General features: G+C 36.7%; 1 protein-coding gene across 8 annotated transcripts in view; it reads right to left on the bottom strand.

Moving 5' to 3' along the window:
- The window catches only part of ATXN1 (ataxin 1), a 349,242-nt gene that overhangs the window by 72,107 nt on the left and 252,366 nt on the right, over nt 1-24,769 (bottom strand). For all 8 annotated transcript variants that reach the window (XM_039348817.1, XM_039348809.1, XM_039348821.1 and 5 more), the window contains one exon: nt 16,728-16,805. The gene's annotated coding sequence lies outside the window, so the exon portion shown is untranslated. The remainder of the gene's footprint in view (nt 1-16,727; nt 16,806-24,769) is intronic.

A 24,769-nucleotide genomic window follows, 5' to 3' on the forward strand; every position in this document is an offset into this window, starting at 1 on the left:
CGGATATATTAGTCACGATGTCAGTAGCTGGTCCAATCAAAAGATGTACAAAAGAGATGGTTTGCATCCATCAAAAAAAGGGACTGAGTTACTCGGCTATAAATTCACAGATTTTCTGGAGGGAAATTTAAACTAAACAGCGGGGACAGGGAGTTAATTGATACGGAACAACCCTGTCCCCGGCAATTTAAAAACTATAGGGTTATCAGTGCATATAGCATAGATGTGTGTGTGGACAAGAATACCAACCTTGCTACCAATCAAAATGAAGCCTCTAATAGCGAGTGCCACATAAAGTGCACTAACCAAATAGGTGGTAAGACAATAGGGGAACTCAGGCACCACACAGGTTATGTAGAAATGAAACACAGGGCCACCCACAAAGGACTCAAATGTTTATACACCAATGCACAGAGTATGAACAGCAAACAGGGTGAACTAGAAATTCAGGTTAACGAGGGCAGATACGATATTGTTGCCATTACGGAAACATGGTGGGATAAAACTCACACATGGAACACACAGCTAGAGGGATTTAAATTATTTAAAAGAAACAGACCAAATAAAAGAGGAGGTGGAGTTGCTCTCTATATAAGAAATAACTACATCTCCACAGAAATAGAGTACAACAATGATAAAAACTGTCTTGAATGCATTTGGGTCAATATAAAAGGGGGGGGGAAATGACATTGCCATAGGTGTATACTACAGACCACCCAACCAAACAGAGGAAATAGATGAACTTTTTGCTAGTCAGCTAACTAAGGTATGTAGGAAGCACACCACAATAGTAATGGGGGACTTTAACTACCCTGACATCAACTGGGAGACAAACTCCGCACCAAGTGGAAGATCAAACAGGTTCCTGGCAAACCTAGCAGACAACTTTGTCTCCCAAAAAGTAGAGAAGGGAACTAGGGGATTAGCCATTTTGGATCTAATTCTCACTAACAGAGATGAAATGATAGACGGTGTTGAAGCCATAGGAACCCTGGGAGGAAGTGATCATGCAATATTAGAATTCAACATTATAGAAGCACAACCAATAGAACACAGTCAAACTAGAGTCTTGGACTTCAAGAGAGCTAATTTCAATAAACTTAGAGAGGGCTTGGGAAGGATTCCATGGATGAGAATCCTCAAGGGGAAAACAACTCAAGAAGCTTGGGAAATTTTGAAAAATGAGATAATAAAAGCACAGTCTAGCACAATACCAACAAAGAGGAAAAATAACAGCTCTCAAAAGAAACCAGCATGGCTGCATAAAGAACTCTCTGACAAATTGAAAGATAAAAAGGACAAGTACAGAAAGTGGAAAGAGGGGAACATAACTAAGTCAGAATATCAGCAAATAGCCCGAGCCTGCAAAGATGAAGTGAAGAAAGCCAAGGCTCAAAATGAACTAAGGCTTGCGACCAAAGTCAAAAATAACAAAAAAAGCTTCTTTCAACATGTAAAAAACAAGAAAAAAGTGAAGGAAATGATTGGTCCATTAGTGGGTGGAAGTGGCAAGAAGGTGACAAGCAACAGGGAGAAAGCAGAACTATTTAACTCATTTTTTGCATCTGTCTTTACACAAAGGGAAAAAACAGACCAACCTATCAAAAATAGTGCCATAAAAAACAAAACAGAAACACAAGTTAAGATAGGCAAGAAAATGGTTAGGGAGCACCTGTCCAGCCTAGATGAGTTCAAATCGCCAGGACCAGATGGATTACACCCCAGAGTTCTCAAGGAACTGGCAGATGTGATATCGGAGCCACTGAACTATATTTTTCAAAGATCCTGGAACACAGGGGAACTACCAGAGGACTGGAAAAGAGCTGATGTAGTTCCCATCCTCAAAAAAGGAAAAAAAATGGATCCAGGAAATTACAGACCTATCAGCCTGACCTCAATACCTGGGAAGATCCTGGAAAAGATAATCAAACAACGAATCAACGAACACCTAGAGGCAAACAAAGTCATTACTAAAAGCCAACATGGGTTTGTCAAAAATAGATCATGCCAGACAAATCTTATTGCATTCTTTGACCAAGTGACAAAATTAGTGGATCAGAGGAATGCTGTGGACATAATTTACTTGGACTTCAGTAAGGCATTTGATAAAGTAGATCACAACCTACTACTTGACAAGATAGAAAAATGTGGGGTAGACAGAACCACCACCAGATGGATCCGTAGCTGGCTGACCGGCCGTACTCAGCGAGTGGTCCTCAATGGAACTGCATCTATATGGAGGGAAGTGTGTAGTGGGGTGCCCCAGGGCTCTGTTCTGGGCCCAGTACTCTTCAACATCTTCATCAACGATTTGGATGAAGGGATAGATGGGGAACTCATCAAATTTGCAGATGACACCAAGCTGGCAGGAATAGCCAACACTCCAGAAGACAGGCTTCAGGTACAGAAGGATCTGGACAGACTTGAACACTGGGCACTAACTAACAAAATGAAATTCAATGGTGAAAAAAGCAAGGTTCTACATTTAGGCAAGAAAAACCAAATGCACAAGTACAGCATAGGTGGCACCATGCTCAATAGTAGTAACTGTGAGAGGGACCTCGGAGTCCTAGTAGACAATCACCTAAATATGAGCCAGCAGTGTGCTGCAGCTGCCAAAAAGGCCAACACAGTGCTAGGCTGCATTAACAGAGGGATAGAATCAAGATCACGTGAAGTATTAATACCACTCTTCAATGCCTTGGTAAGGCCACACTTGGAATACTGCATCCAGTTTTGGTCACCACGATGTAAAAAAGATGTTGAGACTCTAGAAAGAGTACAGAGAAGAGCAACAAAGATGATTAGGGGACTGGAGGCTAAAACATATAAGGAACGGTTGCTAGAATTGGGTATGTCTAGTTTAACGAAGAGAAGGACAAGGGGGGACATGATAGCAGTATTCCAATATCTCAGGGGCTGCCATAAAGAAGAGGGAATTAAGCTATTTTCCAAAGCACCTGAAGGCAGGACAAGAAGCAACGGGTGGAAACTAATCAAGGAGAGAAGCAACCTAGAACTAAGGAGAAACTTCCTGACAGTGAGAACAATTAATCAGTGGAACAGCTTGCCTCCAGAAGCAGTAAATGCTCCAACACTGGAAGTTTTTAAGAAGAGACTGGACAGCCATTTGTCCGAAATGGTGTAGGGTTTCCTGCCCGAGCAGGGGGTTGGACTAGATGACCTCCAAGGTCCCTTCCAACTTTACTATTATTATTATTATTATTATTATTATTAATAATAATAATAATAATAATAATAATAATAATAATAATAATAATAATTTTAAGGGTTATTCTATATTATTTCTATTCCAAAAATGTTTGGAATATTTTAAACAAGCATGTATATAGGCAGTTCTCAGCTTACAACCATTTGTTTAGTGACCGTTCAAAGTTACAATGGCACTGAAAAAAGAAACTTAAGACTGTTTTACATACTTATGACCATTGCAGATGCATCCCTACAGTCACGTGAGCAAAATTCAGATGCTTGACAACTGATTCATATTTATGACGGTTGCAGTATCCCAGGGTCATATGATCACCTTTAGCAACATTTCAATGGGGAAGCCAGATTCCGTTAACAACCATGTTACTAACTTAACTACGGCAGTGATACATTTAATACCTGTGGCAAGGTCGGTCATAAAATGGGGCAAAATCCAATTAAATTTGCTTTAAAATGTGACTGACCATCTTACTCTAACATGGAATAAACTTGTACAGAATCATTCTTGTCAATGAGATTGGGATGAGTCAAAATCATGGTTTTATTCAAGTGTCTTTCTCTCTCCCGTTTAAAACTTTCTTTTGTCTATTATTAATCAAGGAGAGAACTAACTTAGAAATAAGGAGAAATTTCCTGACGATTACAAAAATTAATCAATGGAATGGCTTCCTTTTAGAAGTTGTAGGTGTTCCATCACTGGAGATTTTTAAGAAGAGTTTGGACAGCCATTTGTTTGGATTGGCTTGAGCAAGGGGTTGGACTAGAAGACCTCCAAGTTCCCTTCCAACTCTTGTCATTCTGTTATTCCTAAGGACTTGCAAACGCTTTCTAATTTGTTTTCACTCATCTTCTTCCCCTTTTCTCTCCACCAACTTTTTTCTCTTTGCAGTTCATTGCACAGAGCAAAGTTGGTGTTGCTCTCCTTAGCACCCGGCTTCATTTTTTTTTCTCAGTCTGCAGCTAAAGCAAGTCTACTGTTCTGCAGTATTATCTCTTTTAAGAAGCTATTTGTAACCTCTCCAATTAAATGGCCTCCTGCTCAAGAAACAAAAAGCATCATTCAGCAAGTCCATCCTTTAAAACTGAGACCTTTGATGCTTTTATTGAAACAACCAGGTATTACAATAACAATAATTCCCTATCTGAATTATCCTATTCTAAGAATTTAGCACTTTTTGCACACTGAAGTAAGCTCACACTGAAGTCAATTGCTCGCCTGCTTGTTTTTCACTTGGAAAGCACATGGCCACCTACTGTGCCTGAAGCAGCATCTCAAAATGCACTTATATGTGTCTTAGCACCCTGTTACTGTACATTAACAGCTGCAAAGAAAGGTCCACAACTATATACAAAAGCCATTAGAACCAGGGCAGAGGTCAGAATGATGCAAGGACAACAGTAAGTTAAAGGCCAGTTAAGGTGCTAGTCTACCTCACCCCCTTGCTTGCACTATCATCTGTTCTGCCCATAACCTTTTATAATTGTATCTAACATAAATCTACCAGGTTCAACTCCTGTTTCACTGCTGAGTTCCCTCCACCCCCACTGCAAGTCAGCACTTCCTGTATCTGGGTAACTGCAAGTATAGACAACAACTGCTGATGCCTTGCCTCTATCTTCTTCCCTTGTTGCTGCCCATCACCCACATGGCAAGGGAAAAAACTGTTTAAACACTATTGTCTGAGGGGTGAGATGCAACTGTGAAGGATGAGAGATAGGGAAAGGTGGGAGAGATAAAACCTGAGAATTGAGGATAAAAGGGGATGCCTCCTGCATCAAATTTCCAGAAGAAACATTTTCTGGTGCTTTTCTAGAACTGAGCCAACAGCTAATCGGCTCCTAGGAAGCCCATGATGCCATGGGGATACAATATGATAAGTATCAACGCTGCTAACATCGGATGTTCTTGCTTTGACAACATATGGAGATGCAGCCATTTTCCTTCTTATGTTTTACTCTTAGAATTAGAGTTAGAATTAGATGATACTGGGGGGGGGGAGGAATGTGCATGGGAGTTTAGTTAGAACATAACAATATTGTGAGAACCAAGGTTTTTTGAAATAAGAGATGATAAGAAATGATGGGTTGAAGAACTGGAGGCAAAGCCTGAATATCAAACTAATTGGAGAATGTGATTTATGACAATTAGAGGAGGGAATTGTGCTTTGATACTATGTACTCAGGGGAGGGGAATTCAGATTTTGGCTTTGCTTATGTACATGTCGATGCTATGCTACTTGAATAAAGATTTTTTAAGGTAAACAATGCCTCGAAGTTCTTTGAAGAGTTTCATCTGTCAGAACCAGGACAATAAGATGCTAATATCAGCTTGTTATGATTCCTGTATGAATAAGGGGTCTTGGACAAGTGACAGAATAGAAAGGTGTTTTCAAATGATGCCCATCAAAGATGTTTGGGACAAAAATGAATTTTATTTTCCACCTTCTCCCAATTCCTTCAAGGCCCTCTATTGAAAGTCTTTTTTTTAATATTAGATTTTGGAGACGATTACAAGCAGACAAATTCTCTCTTAACTGCAATAGGCCAGATACAGCTGGTCAACTTTCAAATTTCATAATTCAAATGCAACTAAGAATATTGCAATTTTCAATGATATGAGTGTGTGTGATTTCCACATCATACTACCAAATGATGCAAAGTGAGAGACCAATTTTCCATCTATTATGTTCCTTACACATCAAATGGAATGAAAAATGGATTCAATGCTGGTGATTACTAGACCATGAAGCATTTCATTAGTTGTTACTTTTAGAAAATAAAATGTACTGGCTTCCGTCAGTAGAGATTCCATATGTAGGAAAAAATTGTTTTACAATTTAAACAAATCTACATGGATGCACATTTCATTTATTAGAATTTTAAAAACATTGATTTGCATAGCATTTAAACAACTTTTTTTGTCAAAAACTGAACACATTTATATATCCTTGCTTAGAACTTACAGGAACTGTTTGAACATAAAATATATATTTAACAGAATATATAATTATCCAAAATGAGATGTCATAAAGAGCAAATGTGCTTGAATCATAGCTGAAATCATTCATAAGTAAAAGAAAACAAAATGTGCTTTAGCTTAACTTCAAAGCAAAATACAGACTATAAAGTTAAAAGACCCAGTAACTGATTGCTACATGCAAGAACATGAGGAGAAGCAATGATTATTCTGGGTAGAATATTTCCTACTAAATCTAAATACTCCACCCAACTCACAATGTCTTCAACTTATACAAAAAAAAAAAAATGTAATAAAATGTGCAGTTGGCTTTTGTACTTAAGTTAAGCCACATCAAAGTTTCTCCCTTCCAGCTCTTCAGCAGGTAATCTTTGGATTTATTGCCATGTTCTTGTTATGTGATACATAGTAATCCATACTTCTGTAGAAGACAAGCATAACTTTCAGAATCATAGGGAATAATATTAAGCCATCATATTAATAAACTATTTCTGTTATACATGTAAGTATTATTAACTTCCTTGAACTTCTGAAGGAGATGTAACTTAGCCCCATATATCTCATGCAGATGAAGTTAGAGGATAATCATTATACAAGATAATGGGAGAAAGTTAATCAGCCTCTCTCTGGCCCGATCATTAACCCAATCTGCAACATCCAGACTAATGATGCTTAAAATAGTCATATGGAATAGTCACATGGGAAAAACTATAATATTAACTAGATCCATAGAGTCATCTCTGACACACAACTATGCAACTTCTGTTTGAAGACTTCTAGTGAAGGAGAACTCACATATCATGTAGCATCATGTTACAAGGAGTGACAATTTGTAGAGTTAGGAGGTTCCTCCTGAAGGTTAGCCTGAACCTCCTTCTTTGAAAATTTAACCCACTGAATTTGGTTCTGAACAACAGAGAATAAGATCATTCCCTCGTCTATGTGACAACCGCTCAGATATCTGAAAACTGCTATTACATCTCCCCTGTTATCTTTTTTGTACCACCACGCTTTATTCCTCACAGGATGCATTTACCCTTCCCCTTCTTGGTAGCTCCCTCTGAAATTTCTCCAGTTGGCTTTGGTTCTTTTTCAGCTGTAAATCAACTATACCAGTGATGGCAAACCTTTTAGAGACCAAGTGCCCAAACTGCAACCCAAAACCCACTTATTTATCGCTGGGTGCCAGGTGGGCATGGCCCACTGGGTGGGCATGGCTGTGGTGGTCATGGCAGATTGGGTGGGTGTGGCCAAGGTGGGCGTCACCTCAATGTTGCTCATGGGGAGGGACGCCTGTGGGGTGGGCAGGGTTGGGGGAGATCCAGGGGGTCTCTGGCAGGTGGGGCAGTCGGCAGAAGGCTTGTCCTGCGGGGTGAGGTGAGGCAGGGCGGGGGTGCCATTGCCATGGGGTAAGGCAAGGGCTGGGGCGGCTGCTGCCTGATACCATCAGCCCCCCCATACCGATGCCAGCAAGCGCATGGGGACCAATGGTGTCCATCAGCAGTCACAGCCTGCCAGCCCCTCAACCGGCACACTCTGGGGCTCCACAGCTTGCCGCCAGCAGTTCAAAGAAGCCGCCTCTGAGCTGGATGGCTGGCCGACAGCTGAGGAGGCGATGCAGTGGGTCGTGCCCGGGAAAAGGAGAGCATGCGAGGCCAGGAGGGACAGGATGGGGGAAGGGAGGGAAACCAGCCCTGACAGGATGCATCCAGCCATGTGGGACCTCAGCAAGTTAGCAGGCAGTAGTTGAAGAGGGCTCTGAGTGCCGCCTCTGGCACGCGTGCCATAGGTTCACCACCACTGGACTATACTAATACAGAATATACTACTACAAATGGGGCCTAAACAGAGCATAGGAGAATAGAACAATTAGTAGCTGTGATGTATACTCCATGCTCCCGTTCAAGCACCTCAAGATAGCATTCACCTTTTTTATTACCTTCATTATTTATTTATTAAGTTTATCTGCCACCCATCTTGAGGTTCGAGGTGACTCTGAACAGCTTTTAGCAGTTGTTAGCTTATGTTTAAGTTGTGACTGAAGAGTTAACCCAGATTCCATATCCCTTCAAATGTACTATTGCCATATCAGAATGTCTCCTCCACCCAACATTCATGCCATATTTTTTCCTGTCCAGATGCAGAATGTTTTGTTATTCATTTGTCCACTGCTTAAGCCTCACCAGAACTTTTAGGATCTTATCTTTCCACTTTGAATCTCATCCCCTTCCACCTGCAAACTCTGTAAGCCCCGTGGACTCCATCACCCAAGTCACTGATAACAATGTTCAATAGCACAGAATAAAAAGTAAAAGTAAAGGAAAATAATGTGGCAACACAAAGAGGATGTCAGCTCCAGTCTCTTAACTCTTCCTGTCATCATGAGTTGAAGGGAAAAAGGAAATCTTCTTTGGTCTTATAGGATTTCTACATGTTCACTGCTCAAAAAAAAAACAAAGACTCAAAATCATTGGCACTACACTGACAGAAAAGTCTCCAAGTTTCAAAAATGATCCCCCCAACTCATGAAAGGCAAAAAGGATGTCGATGAAAAAAAGTAAAACTGAGATGCCTGTCCTTCTCCTTCTTATGCTTAGCACACTTAGAATCAGATATTTTTCCTACACCTAGAAAATACATAAGAAACAGTGTCTCCTGTATTATGTAGTCCCATTTTCTTTTAAATATTTTTTTTTAAAAATATTAACCATTAATTACATTTATTTGTAAAGAACATGAATATTTGTAGGTGGAAAAAAGATAGAGATGGGACTAGAGCTTTAAAAAACAAGAAAGAACTTCTGGGGTCCCAATTCTATTTAAAAATTCATTTTCTCTTATTGGTTTTTTTCCTTAGTAATAACTGCTGGTAAGAAGAGATAATTTAAAAGAAGAAAAAGCAACAAAAGACACAATAAATAAATCTCTCTGCCTCAGTGGGAGTACAATGTGGTAAGAGTGGAACACAATATGGAAGCTGAATTTGGTTTGAATTCCCAGGGAACATTAAGTAGAGGCAATCAATAGAAAGAAAATTTTCTGATCCCTTTCTTTCCATGGCTGCCTCTATGCCACATCCCACATTAAAGATTTTAAGGACTCAGATGGCTGCAGCCAAAAAGGAAAGCAATGAGAAACTTTCTGTAAGATTCTAATATATTATAAACCCAAATGAACAAGTATAATTTTAAACAAAGAAGGTGGGGGGATACTACTGTAACATTCTTTGTTTATTTTTTGATAACGCAGCTAGCCTGGTTGTCCTCAGCAGTACATGAAACAGCAATCTGTAGATTTATTTCAGTAAAACTCAAACATGACCCTATACTAAATCTGTTCATTAATACATAGCATAATTTCTGATTTACTACTTAGAAACAATTTCTGGACTTTAAATAGGAACAGATGATAAGCCCTAGCACAAGCAAGAAAAAAATTCAAATTATTTTATTTAAAATAAATGTTTGAGATTGAGATTATTACTATTTAAATTTTGTGCAATTCAATGAAGGCAACACAAACACCTTAAAGACAATAGAAACACCTTTAATTCCTCTTCGCTGCCAACTTTTAGACTGAGAGGGACCATGCCTTCATGAGAGAAGAATACATTTCAAAAATCCTGCTAATGCCCCTGCTTAAAAAAACACCCATGTCCATCTGGAACTGATGGAAACAGCCCACCAAGAACTATTTAAAATAGTAAATTCCCTTTAAATCAAGCCTTTAAACTGAAAATGAGTTCTTAACTAACATACAGCAAACCATATTACCAGGATTCCAAAGTGACAATAATGGCGTTTGAAGTGTTAAGTACTGCTGTTCACATTGTGTCCAAAAGGAATATAATTTCTTTCCCTTGGATATAGTTGGAAGGCAAAGAATGGTTCTTCTAATTAATATTATAACATAGATTTTTAAAGTAAAATCCTCAAGCCATTTTAAAACTATAACAATTAGAACAATAAAAAATAGCAGAAAAACAAAGTGTCAAAATTTTCAAAGGCCCTGGAAACTCTAAATATTTGACGCTAAAATAGCATCTGTGGATGCCAGAAAAAGAGCTGCAAAGACCAGCATCACAACAGAAAAGGTGCCTTCATGGCCCAATCACCTCCCTAACTTTTCTGAAAGCATCCATAAAAGTTTAGATTGTGGGCAAGCTTATTTGAAAAAAGATTATTAGGACAATTTGCAAGTCTTAGCAGCACTGAAAATAAAAATTGAAGGTGGGGCCTAAAAGAAGCCTTCAGCTAAAACTATTTTGAACTGGTAAAATGTTCTTTTTCCCTCTAAGTGTATTAATCTAACATAGGAACTCCCAACCTTTTTACCATGAAGGAACCTTTGCAATGATTTTCAAGTCTCAAGAGAAAATTGCAAAATATGTAAAAACTTCACAACACAACTCATTTCTAAACTACACGATTCTTATTTTACAATGTTTACAACAGAAATGTATAAAAATTTACAGAGCGTAAACATTCCTAGCAAGGTGAGTGATCTGATGGGACAAAATTACAAAAACAATAGGTTTTTTTCGACCATAGAACCCAGTTGAGAAAGGCTGCAAATTGTTCTGTTTACCTGATTAAGACAACTTCAAAAATTTCCACTGAAATAACAGTGAAACTGTATCCATTATCCAGAATAGCTAACTATACAATGTAACTACACAATGACTTAAATGATGTAAATTGCTACAAATCACAATTTATGCACATCAGCTTAACTAATGTAGATACAATAGATTTTGTCTGTTATTCTGACTCTATTTTTGCCTATCACATCAAAAGTGTATTAAATTCAAATGCATTAAATTAAGGGTTCATGTTAGCTCTTTCAGTTGTCTAAATCAGGGGTCTGCAACCTTGACAACTTTTAAGACTTGTGGACTTGCTGGCTGAGGAATTCTGGGAGCTGAAGTCCACAAGTCTTAAAGTTGTCAAGGTTGCAGATCCCTGATCTAAATCAATTACATAGATATTAAAAGTTGAATGTTAGAAAACCAAGGCTATCTCCAAAATACGAATTGCATTCAGGCTGCCTGATTAGAATTTAAGAGTAGTTGATTTTTAAATAATGACTAAAATGTTTTACCATTTTAATACAAGGAGAGCAGAATACTTCCTCCAGACAAAATTCGGTAAAAGAATGTGCTAGTATGCCAAAAAAGGCAACAGCTAAAATACTCACATGCAGAGATTTCAGACATATTTAATTTGAAAACAATAAAGGCTTTCTAAAAACAAGCTCTTCATTTACCACTCTTGCCGTTGTTGTCACGAATTGCAAACTCAGATCCTTAAACAAAGTAACTGGCATTACATTTTTTCAATCTGGGGACAATGTAGCAACGCATGGAAAATGTCATCATCTAGGAGTCAAATAGCAGGCAGGAAAGCTGAAGGAATTGGCTTAACAAAACTGGCCTTGTGTGTATGGAGGTAATGGAGATGTTTTCCCTTATAAAAATCCAGCATTTTTTGTTGCATTTCCTTAGGTTGTAAAAGATGAAATACCCTGAACAGCTCAGTTTCTTTTTGGATTCTTAACAACAGCTCTTCATAAAGGACAGTAAAATTATAACTTACTTCATCAAAATTCAATTAATTATATTCTATTTACCACTCTTACACCAACCATGTGACACTTGTTGATAAGAAAGTGTCAAGAGTTGAGTTCTGCACCTCACTCAATTATATGGAATCTGTCAATTTCTTTCCCCCAAAGCTTTATACTTTGAAATCATTCCCTAGGCGCTGTGATTAGTGTACTCTGAAACCTGAAGACTTCTCAAATTCTTGTTTAAAAAAATGACATATCCAACCACACTTCAAATTTAGAAGAAAATCCTTCTTACTCTGCAATCTCATCAATTTTACAAAAGTGTTGCCCCTCTCTTTTATTACACCTGACAGTTAATCTATATTCACAGAGATTTAGCTCAAATTGTAACTAATGCTAACAAGAAAATGCATTTTTTTCTCTTAAAAATAAAGCAATATTTTTATCTTTTGTTTTAATAAACAAGAGAAAATTTACATATCAGAATCACTAATAGTGCAACCATGCACACTGAACCTTACACACAATTCATTAAGTATTTAGAATCCTAATTTGGACAGTGCTTTTTTCATTGTAAACCTTACTGTAATTTCAAATATCACAACCATATTTCCTTACACGGCTGTGATTCATCAGTGTTATTATTAGCCATGAAGAGTACTAAGCAGAGAGAACCAATTTTACACTCCCTGGTTCATTTTGGTTTTGTGTTGTTGTATTATTTAACTGGCTTATTTTATAACACAACACTGAATAGATAAGAGAAAGAAAAAAGAAAGCTCTTTAATCTCACTTGTGATCAAGAGACAATTTATCTTTCTCCAACATTTATTCTTTTGCTGCTTCTAATCTAGAACAGCTACACAAACACAACAATGTGTCAATGACTGCACAAAGCATAACAGTAATATTTGACACTTGTTGGAAGCAAAACACAAGAACAAAATTAAACAGCCCAAACTGTTAAGATTTAAGGTATTAAGAAGAATCTGTGTCACCTGTGTTTTTTAATCTCTGCATCTACATAATGTTTATCAATTCTGACTAAGTATTGGATAAGACAGGATTTTATTTCTGCACACTGGAAGCTCATAACTTTTACCATCCAACTGTTTTGCACCACGTTGCTATTATTATGGTGCAGAAGCATTCTAGTATGTACTATTATGACAAGATTAACTTGTCAGAACTTTTAATTGTTTCACTGCTCATAATAAAATCACAGTAAAGTTTGGCATACAGATTTATAGTATCTTGAAGTTTACTAAACCCAACAGTTTACAACAGGAAATGATTCAAAATATTCAGTTTTGTTTATAGGCTTAAGTGGCTATCAATTAATCCAACTTTGAGGGTTGAAGGACCTATCTGCAATGTTCAGGATGTATTTTACACTTTCTCCCAAAGTAGCTATTGGAGAGGAGGAATGTTTGCACATTTCTAACATACCGTATATTCCAGCATATAAGGTGACCCGGCGTATAAGACGACCCCCGTCTTTGGCGCCGGGTTGCATGCCTAGAAAGTCGTCTTATATGCCAGAAACTACCGTTATTTCCGGCGTATAAGATGACTCGGCGTATAAGACGACCCCCATCTTCGGTGCCAATTTTAAAGCTTGCGAAAGTCGTCTTATACGCCGGAAAGTACGGTAGCTATATGAAGGATATAACCAGCTACAAACCAATGCTTGGTCAGATTGTTCCCTTAGCAGTACCCATTTTGCAGTATGTACTCATTGTGAATGTTGTTCCCTTGCCAGCCAGCAGAATTCAGACATCCCCCATATAAAACATAAGTGTTTGTCCCCACAATTTGAAATATCCCACAAGGACAAAAGAAAATGGATTTCAGCATTTTATTTTTAATTGGACTGAAAGCAGAACTTTATGATCCTACTTTTTGAATTAATCTAGTTTATCACATATCAGTTCACTGTTCACCACAGCAAAGTAGCAAGGTCATTAAACTCTGGTCCTATAGAATATCCTGATTATCATCTCACAATGATAATGTGAGATGTGATTCGATGTTGCACAATTATGAAGAATGCATCTAGAAAATAAAGGAACATAAAGTGGAATATGGCAACTATACTTGAATAATGTTTATATTAGGGATAGGCAAACTTTGGGGGACTTATATCTAATATTTAGTTTAGTACTGTGTAGAAGTACAACTTCAAAAAGTAACGAAGAAAGGACCCAAACTTTAAGTCTAACAATATCTGAGGCAATTCCTCATAATAGAAGACAAAATTAAAGCATGAAATTTTGCTTGCGTTTGAGCTATTTCCTAGACACGATTTTTTTTTACTGAACAGCATCAAAGAGTTAACAGGAAAGAAACCCACTTATGCAAGAGTAACATCAGTTGGCCATGCGTCAAAATAAATATTGCACTGAGCAATCTATTTTCCCCTTACTGCAATAAATGAAGGATTTGTTGATATAGCAAACTCATAATTTTGAAACTGGAATTTACTTGTACATAAAATATGATTCCTAATTTACTATATTCATGCTTTGAAAACGCTGACCCATAATGGGCCTAAGGGACCCAATGCTAACTTCACACACAGCTAAATGTTACAAAAACTTTTAAGAAACAGAGTAAAGTTCTATTACTCAATTCTACATATGAGAAAATTGAAAAACAGCTACACTTAGTAAACCCTCCAATTTACACCCTTAGTAAACCCTTCCATACCCTTCCCATTGGATATTAATTCAATAAGCAGCCTTCAAATGTGTATTTGATTCAGACTGCATGAAGACAAATTTGTATACTGTTTTTCAACTTCTTGTCAAGTAAAAGTTGTGCTAATTTATCATTCCAAATAGCTCCAGAATTATTTCCATAATTGTACATTTTATAATTCATTTAAAATAGTATTATAAGTCTTAACCAAGTGAGTTAGTAGAGCAGTGATGGCGAACCTTTTAGAGACCGAGTGCCCAAACTGCAACCCAAAACCCACTTATGCATCATCGAATGCCGGGTGGGTGTGACCCATTGGCTGAGTGTTGCCAATTGGGTGGGCGTGGCCAATTGGGTGGGCGTGGCTGCAGTGGTAACGGCAGACTGGGTGAGACTAAAAAGTTCAATCAATCAATTCCAACTTTGCAAGATCTTTTTTTCCCGCGAGAAGTTGAAATTGACTGATTGAACTTTTTTTTTTTTTTTTGCACACGGCAGCGGAGGTCTAAAGTGAAAAGGTTTTATAAAACCCAGCTGAAGGCCTAGGACTGGGGCGATGGCACCCATGCCCACAGAGAGGGCTCTGAGTGACGCCTCTGGCACCCGTGCCATAGGTTCGCCACCACTGTAGTAGAGTAATAGTATTCAAGGTGAGCAATTAAAAAACCTTTGTCTCACTTATGAATTCATCAGTAGCATTAAACATAATGTTATCTCTCAGGCTCAAACTTAGTTTGAATACTTAAGAATTGGGAAATACTTTTCCTGGCAACATATATTATAAACTGAAATTTAAAGTTATAATTAGAAAAATGAATATTCAGCCCATTGCCACTTGCACAGTTTAGCTACAAAATATATTTCAACAACATTTAAAATAGTGCTAAATTACTAGATTTTGTGTTCAATAAATTATTCTGAGTCAGTTACAAAACTCTTTTTAATGCTGATACCCAATCACATGATAGCTTCATCTTTTTCCTGGTCAGAATGTAGAATTAAACACTAACTTTGGAAGAAGAGAGTCTTTCTTATTACAACCTGGTATACAACTTCCATTGCTAATTGAAAGTGCAGCTATTTTTAGATTTATAATGGAAGTGAATAAAAAACAGGGATACTTAATAAAAGAACTGGAGCACTATAGACTGCTGGTGTTTTAGCTGCTAATTTATAAATCCAAATAGCTCCAGACTAAAGAAAATATAAAATGTGTGCCAGAATCACAGGCTTAAATTTGAAGAATAGAAACAAACTTCAGTCCTCAGTTCTTAGTGGAATTCAAAATAATTAGTTCAAAGGAATATTTTTTAAAAAATTAAGATATGTATAAAGATATCAGAGATAGCTCTCCTAGTTCTTTTAGAAGTGGTGGTGTTCAGTGTCATTGATTATGGTATGCAGAGGAGCCAATTGTTTCACGTTCACAAGAAAAAAATCCAATACCAGATTAAGCCATTAATAAAGCAATAAACAAATACAAACCATCTGCCCTTCCCAAAGAAGACTGATTTCCAACCATTATAGTGCATGGGAACTGAAAGAAGTGCAAGAATTTGAACCTTAAAATAACTATAAACAGATCTTGCAACGCATCAATCCTTTAAACTGTGTTACCAGCTGCTGCTGTTCAAATAATAATCTACTACCTGAACTCTCTTTCAGACAGATCAGTAGATCAGTGTTAACGGCACCATTGACGTAAGAAAGAATGCAACAAGAGAATGTGGACATTCATATATCATACTCATTCTTCCCTTTCTTTTACTCTTTTAAAAAAATAAGTTGGCCTCCAAAAGTCATAGGTTGCTGGGTCGAATTTTTCAGTTGATTTTGGGCATTTGTTGAGGTTCTTTAGAAAAGAGGAATCAATGGCAAGAGCCTAGCAGAAATCCAGAGATTAGTGTTCCATGCTATGAACAGGAAAAAAAAAAATATGTCACTGAAAATAGTTGTTTTGCTTCCATATCTCAGTCATGAGATCTTAGGCTTCACAGGGTTGTAAAAATATAATTGTAGCCATATAGTGTGTGTCCTGCCCTCTCAAGAGAAAAATACATATCCGCCCCCATGACTCTCACATTAAGTCTTTGTGTAGAAAGCAAAATCACAGATTATGTATGTTAAATTAGAATAAAATTCTTATAGTTTTTTTTTCACTTCTAATCTTTGCTCATCATAATTAGAAGATAATGGTATTTCCTGGTAAATACAAATGTTATTAAAAGAAGGGAAATGTATGTATGCTTACCATATCACACTGAACAATCTTCTTTAGAATTTTCTGCTTGGTTTTCAAATATATCTGCAGACCATCTACGCTTCTCACCTGCAAGAAGAAGATAATGTATATTACCTTATTTTCTTATTTTCTTAATACCTTGTAAAGGAAGAAAGCTTATTAACAAATATTTATTTTTCTTCATGTATTAATGGCTATTGTATCCGAATAAAAAATATCCAATAGTTTTAAAGAATTTTTAAGTGGCTCATAATTTCATACTATGATACAATTATACCATAACAATTTTTTTAATTATTGACATAAATAATAAAAAATCTGAACAAGAGTAAAATAGTAGCTAAAATAACATAAAAATCTCCAAAAGAATTTTTTATGAATCATGAAAAGCTTGAAAGTGCATGTACAATTAGGTTTTGCAGTTGTTAGAACAACAGCAATATTTTTTTGCCTCTTTTCTGCAATAGTTATCCTGAGATGTACCGGATATTTACACAATCAGATCAAATACAATTATGTACATTCTTGAATACCTGATCTTTTTAAAATCCAGGTATAACACAAACCATCGGTGTTAATTAATATTGCTAATTCCTCACTGCAAAAAGTCCCCAACCATGGTCTCTAACTACTGCAAATACAGGTAGTCCTCAACTTATGATCACACAATTGAGTTCAAAATTTTTGTTGCTAAGTGAAACATTTAAGTGAATTTTGCTCCATTTTACAATCTTTCTTGCCACAGTTGTTAAGTGAATCACTGCAGTTGTTAAATTAGTAACACAGTTGTTAAGGGAATCTGGTTTTCCCATTTATTTTGCTTGTCAGAAGGTTACAAAAGGTGATCACATGATCCCAGGACACTATAATGGTCATAAATATGAGCCAGTTCCCAAGCGTCTGAATTTTGATCAGGTGACCATGGGGATAATGCAATGGTCGTAAGTGTGAAAAGGGACCAAAAGTCACTTTTTTCAGTGCTGTTGTAACTTCAAACAGTCACTAAATCGACTGTTGTAAATTGAGGCCTATCTTTAGTTCTAGGGATGGAGAGAAAGTTTCTGTTCAAATATTGTTGTGTTATATAGTGTCCTCTGAGTTTAAACACTGATGCTTTGGAGTGATGTACATTGTGAGATGAGCAACATATAAGTTGGATAAATAAATCAATAAAAACAAATTTGAACATCAATCCTCTTTGTTTGGCTATTCAGCAATTAGAATATAAAATTCTAAAATTGGATCAGGGTTTTTTAATGTTGGGAGTACAATTTCCAAAATTCTCGGCCAGCATGATTAGTACTTAACTTGTACCTCACTACTTTTGATATTCTTATTGCAGTACATTTAGATAGAACTGTTTGTTACTAACTTACTTTATTAATAAGGGTTTTTTTTACTTCGTCAGTGTAAGTCCTTATTTACTGAAGATTCACCTATTTTCTGTCAATACATGTAATACATGCAATTAGCTACAGTTTAACAGTTCAATTACTCTTTTTTGTAGTATTTTATTAATTTTCTAATTTTACATTTAAGTATTTAAAAAGCAACGTGGTGGTTGGGTTAATCGATAATTCAATAGCATAGAAAAATCTTTAGTACAAATCTCAAGGTACCACATCCAAATATTTCCTCTCTTTTTCCCTTAATATCTACTGTCTCATATTTGAACTAATACAATTCTTATTATATCATGTCAGTTGGTTTTAAGTCATCAAATAGATCTCCCTCTGTTGTTATATATATTATTTGAAATAAGAGAGACCATCCAGTCGCCATTTTTTTGGAAGAGCTAACAAATTGTCTCTCTATTATTCCAAATCCCCATAGTTGTCCTGATATGTTTGTCTTCCCTTCGGTCTGTTCTTCTTCTTGCTCCTCAAATTTCTTCTGATTTATATAGAAAGTCTTTTCCATCTTCAGTGTTGTTAATCTCTTTTCTGGGTTTTCCATTGACTGTGTTTGTTGGTCAGTTGAATCCTCTATCATAGTATTTAATTGTTCCACCTCTTCTGTTATCTTCTGCATAGTTGATTCTTTAATTATGGTCAAAATTTGGGTTCATATATCTAGGCTGACACCTTGTTCTTTTCTGTAGGATCTTATTTCATCACAAGCTGAAAGAATGGTTTCATGTATTGCTTTCAACATAAAAAGAATCTGTTCCTGGTCTTCATCCATATTCTCTTGATGGTGTGTTAAGTTGAGGGCTTTAAAGTCAGAGAATGAAAATAATTTTATAACTGGGTATAGGACACAGCTGAGCTTCTCACAGCTAGTATTTGTCAAGGTTGAAAAAGTCTTATCTATAATCTGGGCTTTAAGCCAAGTCTCCTTTAGACAATAACAAGTTGTAATATCAAACTTGACCACAAGATGCCACCAATACTGTTTAAGATTTTTTAAGTCCCAAATTTTTATAATCCTTTTTCCAATTTTATTTCTTTTTTGTAAATAAAACCCGAAGTCTTCTGTAAAGATAAGAAATCTTTTGGTTCCCAAATTTTAGAAGCATATAAATCCAGTTAGAGTAAGGTTATTCTTTCAGTGTTTTAACTCGCCTGGATAGTCAGTCGCCGCTAATTTTAGAGGGTGGGATAGAAGTTCCCTCTCACAGGGGGGAAGATGTTTTGGGCAGCTTTTATAGGAAAAGAAAATACTTGGGATTGAAGAGAGGTTCAGATCTCACCCAGTCTCATCTGTGTTGTTTCAGAAGTGCCTGGTGGTAAGTTTGACTTTGTCTGCAGCCTAGTGACAAGCCATATTTTTATGGCCGGTCTTTCGTCCACCGGTTTAGAGGGCTGCCCCGGATCTAGCGGAAGGGCTTCCACCCTCCTGCAATCACATGGGGGTCCCCTCCTTGCTTGTCGCCCCTACAGGGCAACTCTCGATCCTTTCCAGGGTCCCCCAGCAGAGCAAAACTGAACAAGGAAGATGGAGCTCACCTTCCAGTGTCCGCAGTGGCCATGATGGCAAACCGGAAATCTAACATATTTCAATTATTCTGTTGAGCCCTTAGAACAGTTCCTAAAGGAACATAAGGATCCTATTCTGTCCATGAAAACATGCAAGGCAATTTTCCACCATTTACACCCTTACTTGAATAGAATATGAGTAATTTTCATAGCACTTAGTTCCATGTAGGCATGCTTAATTGCCACACAAACTTGATTCAGCACCACTTCTCACAATTCTCTCCATGTTCATTCAATGCAACAAACATTTCTATATATAATGCTTATGAATATTAAACAATTTTGAGTTGTTTCAAGTAAATGGAAACAATCTTTATGCAGGAATTATGATTAAGACAGTAAAAACAAAAAAATGATGAAATATCAGATCACTTAAAAGCACTGTCTTACTATAAAAAATGTACCTCTTGAATGATAATTAAACTGCCTTCAGTTTGCCACTAAATTAAATATTATTATTAAAGGAACATTTTAAGAACAATGTTCTTACTCCTATCATCTAATATTTCTCAAGGTCACTTTCTTTGATAACGTAATAAAAATTACATCATTGTTCTCTATCCATCTGTAGGAGAATTACCTCATTGATCAAAAATAATGGTCCATGCTTGCAATTATCATATTATTCATAATAAAAACTATTACACTATTAAAAACAAAATATGTGGTTCACAAATAAACCAATTTTTTAATGATTTATTTTACCACAAGGCAAAGTTTATTTTACACTCTGTGAATAAATAGATAATGAAAAGTGCACTACAATTCTCTCAAAGCAAATAGCCTTTATCAGACTTATTTAGATACAACTACCATACAACAGATTTTTTTTTTTTAATCAGAAGTTCAGTTTTATAACTGGAAACTTTTACAAAAGATATTCAGTTAAAGAATTTATTGAATATTGCAAATCATCGTCTAATTCCATCCATATGAACCCATTTCTTTTGCCCTACTACTGTGTTTCCCCAAAAATAAGACGTGGTCTTAATTTTTTTTGCCTCCAAAAGAGGTGTCGGGTCTTATTTTTTTGGGGTGTCTTTTCCACTCACCTTGCAGTGGCAGCGGCATCAACAGTCCCGCCTAGCTGGCCAACTTCTGCAGCTGAAGGAGCAGCTTCATTCTGCAGCTAAGAATGGAGCTCTGGCCTGCATTTCAGAATCATAGGCCTTTCCGGAAGGCCTCAGCAGTTGAGAACTGAGCTACGGATTGAATCCACAGCTCAGTTCTCAGCTGCAGAGGCCTCCTGGAAAGGCCTCTGACTGCAAAATGCAGACCAGGGGACGCTGCAAAAGAAGTGGGCCAGTGAGGAGAGGCAGGTATTGATTCATGGGAGGCCTGGTAAGTGGGTGCGGGGGTATGAGGCAGCTCCACCCCTGATTTTTAGGCATGTGCCTCATCCCAAAACTAGGGCTTGTTTTGGGGATAGGTCTTATATTAGGCCCACCCCCCAAAATCTTATTTTTCGGGAAACATGGTATAGACGTCATACTGAAGGGTCAACATATTAAGCTGATACATAAACTTCTCTGGCTCTAACAAATAATCAAAGATTAGCAAAATCCCTCTTTGGAATGCTAACCTGGCCCTGGATAATTAGCAAGAAGAAATTAATGTCTGCATTTACATTCATTGGAGAGGAAGGGATTACAAGAGAGTAATACACTGGGCTGTTTGTATAGTGTGCTCAGCACTAACAGGGCCACTGCAATACTTTAGATCTGTATTCCTCACTGTGTGCCTTCTCATTCTCTTGTAATTCCTTCCTCTCCAATGTCTCTATTCTGTAAAAGAAAAAAATAAGAAAAACATCAGGTAAGCCAAAGGGCAAGGCATACATTAGTGAGCATGTGACTGAAGAACACTACAAATGGCATAACTTTGAATAGTCACTGAACAAGACAGTTAGCAAGTGCCTATAGTGTGTACTTTTTGTTAGAGTTCCAGAAATATTTTCCCCAAATCATAAGAATTTATTGAACTATTCACTATATAATCATCTGTTCTAAAATATTATATAGTTAATACAAAATATTCAGAATATTCATAAAAATGGTATACAAGAAGCAATGATTACATACAACTGAAATTCTATCCCATATTCATCATGTGATTCCCAGGCTAGAATAAGGTGAATTCATTCCTTTAGTAGATTCCTACAAATTCTTTTCTTCACGTAATTACCCTTTTTTTTGCTGATTTGCACAATCACACCCAGCTTATTTCAAGAGCTAATAAAGGTGAATTTATCTTTAGTTTCAGATTTGAAACCCTATATGAGCTATAACACATTTTTAACATATAATTATGAGTTATTTGAAACACTCTTATTTGTACTCTTTTATTCTCTTTCTTAAAGCTCAAATTATTGAGAAGCAAGATTCATTCAGAAAGCATTTTAGGCTTTGAACAAAAAAATGATTTTATTGCTAATGAAGTATTCAGGCCAAGAATTAATTTTTACATTCTGAGGATGTCAAGCGTTTCAGAAACAAGTGACTAAAATTAAGTAGCTGTTGAGCAGTAACTGTTTTGTAAAGAAAAAATATTTATAATTGAATGCATATATAATACATCCATACGATTAACTTTGAAAATGCCCATGTACTTCAAGATGAGCCCAGAATAGTTACTTGATTTGTCCACACTTGTATACCAGTCATGAATATGCTTAAGTGTCAGTGAAATTTCTAAGGAAAAAGACTTGGGATACAGAATGGGAGTTTTCCTTGTGGTCTATGGTTCCCTTTGTTTCCTCTCCCCCCAGGAACGTTGCAGGTAATTTTGTGAGTCAGCCAAGGAAGAGGAGGAGGCTTCACAGGGCTCTGCTGAAGATCACGAGAGGAAGGAAAACAGTGCCAGCCTATATTATATGTGAAAAGGAGGATTACCCAACAGGTCAGGGACTGTCTAGTACTATTTTAAAAACTTATAGAACATGGCTTTTCTAATAGAATCTGACTAACTCCAAGATGGCAATCTCTCCCACAAGTGTGGTAATATTATCAAGAAATTCCTCTACTTCATACTCGGCAATCTAGCTTTTCCCAATAGTGGCCCCTAGATTTTCATAGCTGATCATAAAGTAAGGGCAGTTGATACAACTGAAGGCTTACAATGCCTCTTTCATTTTTAGATGAAGGTCCATCCACTCCTAAAATACTTTCAACTATCAGTTCAAGTGTCCATGAATCTGATTTGTACACAAATGCATTATAATGCTGTATAATGGCTAATAGAGGCATTTTCCATATGAGTCAGACCAATCATTTGGGTGTTAAGTTACACAGTACTTAGATTAGATCATTGCCCATAAGAAAATGGACCAACTCATACGATAAATGCATTTGGAGTGACTGAATGTATGTAGAATACTTAGACAGGCAAGCAGTTTATCTATGGCTGCTATCATATCTGTTTCAGTCCTGAGAGCAAAAATCAAGGGAATAAAAAAAAATGCTTTTACAATAGCTTATATTATTCATTTCTCAAACTGAGAATCAATCCACAATGTTTTTCTGTCCATAAGAATGCAAAGTTAACATATCTCATTGTTTTGTAATTTCACTTACCAGAAGTTTCACTCGCACGCTCATTCATTCCAAGTTTTTTACATTCATTAATTAAACCAACATATGTTAAATAAATGATATCCACTTTTTAGTCTGAAAATAAATCCCACCTGCACAGCTCCCAAAGCTACTGGCTGCGTAGTCAGATTTTTTAGTAAATGTGCTATAGACTAATTTAGTCAACTTCCACACTTATGTGCCTATATCACTATCCCACTGATGATGCTTTTTACATATTGTGTTGACAGCTATTGGCCTTTGAAAACATTTGTAAGAAGTATTTAATTCCAACCATTACAGCAAAACTATTGAGAAAACTGCTCCTATAAAATGATCAAACTCAAATTACCAAAGGGTGTATGAGTTATTTGAGTCATGTGATGGTTTTGCCAGTGACTTTAATCCTCTGTTCAAATCCTCCCCCAAATGGGGAAGTCCTGTTCTTATCTCTGTGAAAATTAGGATACTGCACATGGGTTGGGGAATGGGGATGGCTGGGTGAGAGTAAGATCCAGTTTTATATATTGCGTGAGGGGTCTGAGATAGCACATCTGCTTCAGATTATTTTATGTATAAATTACTTCTTTGTTTCAAGAGTTAGCAAATTTCTGAGGAACAAGGGCTGCAACTCACTATTCCAATGAGCTGCAACATCAGACATGTCATTGCAGGAAGTTTATTGATGTCAGACAAAAGAGTTAACGTTTTTCTACATGTTTATGGCTGGGAATGACAATCCAGACATTGATGATACAGTTTTGGCCTTGTTTGGGAGGTTTAAGGGTAGAAAGTCTAGTGGCTTGCCATCCAAAAGCTTTCTGCTCTTATTTCTTCTTTTATTTTGGAGAAATAAAGACTTTTTCTATTGAGTTTCAATGGTAATATCTTAGGTTCTGGAATGTCTATGGGTGTCCTCCTTGCTTTAAATCAGGGGTGTCAAACTGCCGGCCCACGGGCCGGATGTGTCACGACAAAACCGTTGCCAGCAATGGGGAAAAAGCTCCAATATGTTGCACAACGTCACATGACGCCACAAGTTTAACATGTCTGCTTTACATCATAGTGTATTATATATAAAGCAGTGATAATAAACACAAAGTGTTTAACTGCTACATAAGCTACTCATATCAGATCATTCTAGAATAAGCTAGAATAAGAATGAACTATGCCAACAAGTATGCCGGCCCAGAAAAGCAGATTGTCAGAACATGATAAAATCTTTAATTTGAAGGGAAAACTTAACTTTTAAAAAATAATTTTTATTTTTAAAATGAATTAAAATTATTGGTTTTTGCACTGATTCAGAATGATTTCTCTATCAGCTCCCTGTTGGGCAATTTGAAGGTTGCTGTCAGTTTTCTCTTCAACCCTACCATCTCTGTCTTTGATGATACATAGGGGCAATTTTTTAAAAAAGTGCTTCATAGGTAACCTGCTGAAATTAATCAGATAAAACCTATAAACAATCTACCATTCTTGTTATTTTCTGTTCCATTTGCCC

This window comes from Crotalus tigris, unplaced genomic scaffold (genome assembly GCF_016545835.1).
Source record: "Crotalus tigris isolate CLP2741 ecotype Arizona unplaced genomic scaffold, ASM1654583v1 scf7180000017564.2150845, whole genome shotgun sequence".
In the NCBI taxonomy this organism is placed as follows: Eukaryota; Metazoa; Chordata; class Lepidosauria; order Squamata; family Viperidae; genus Crotalus; species Crotalus tigris.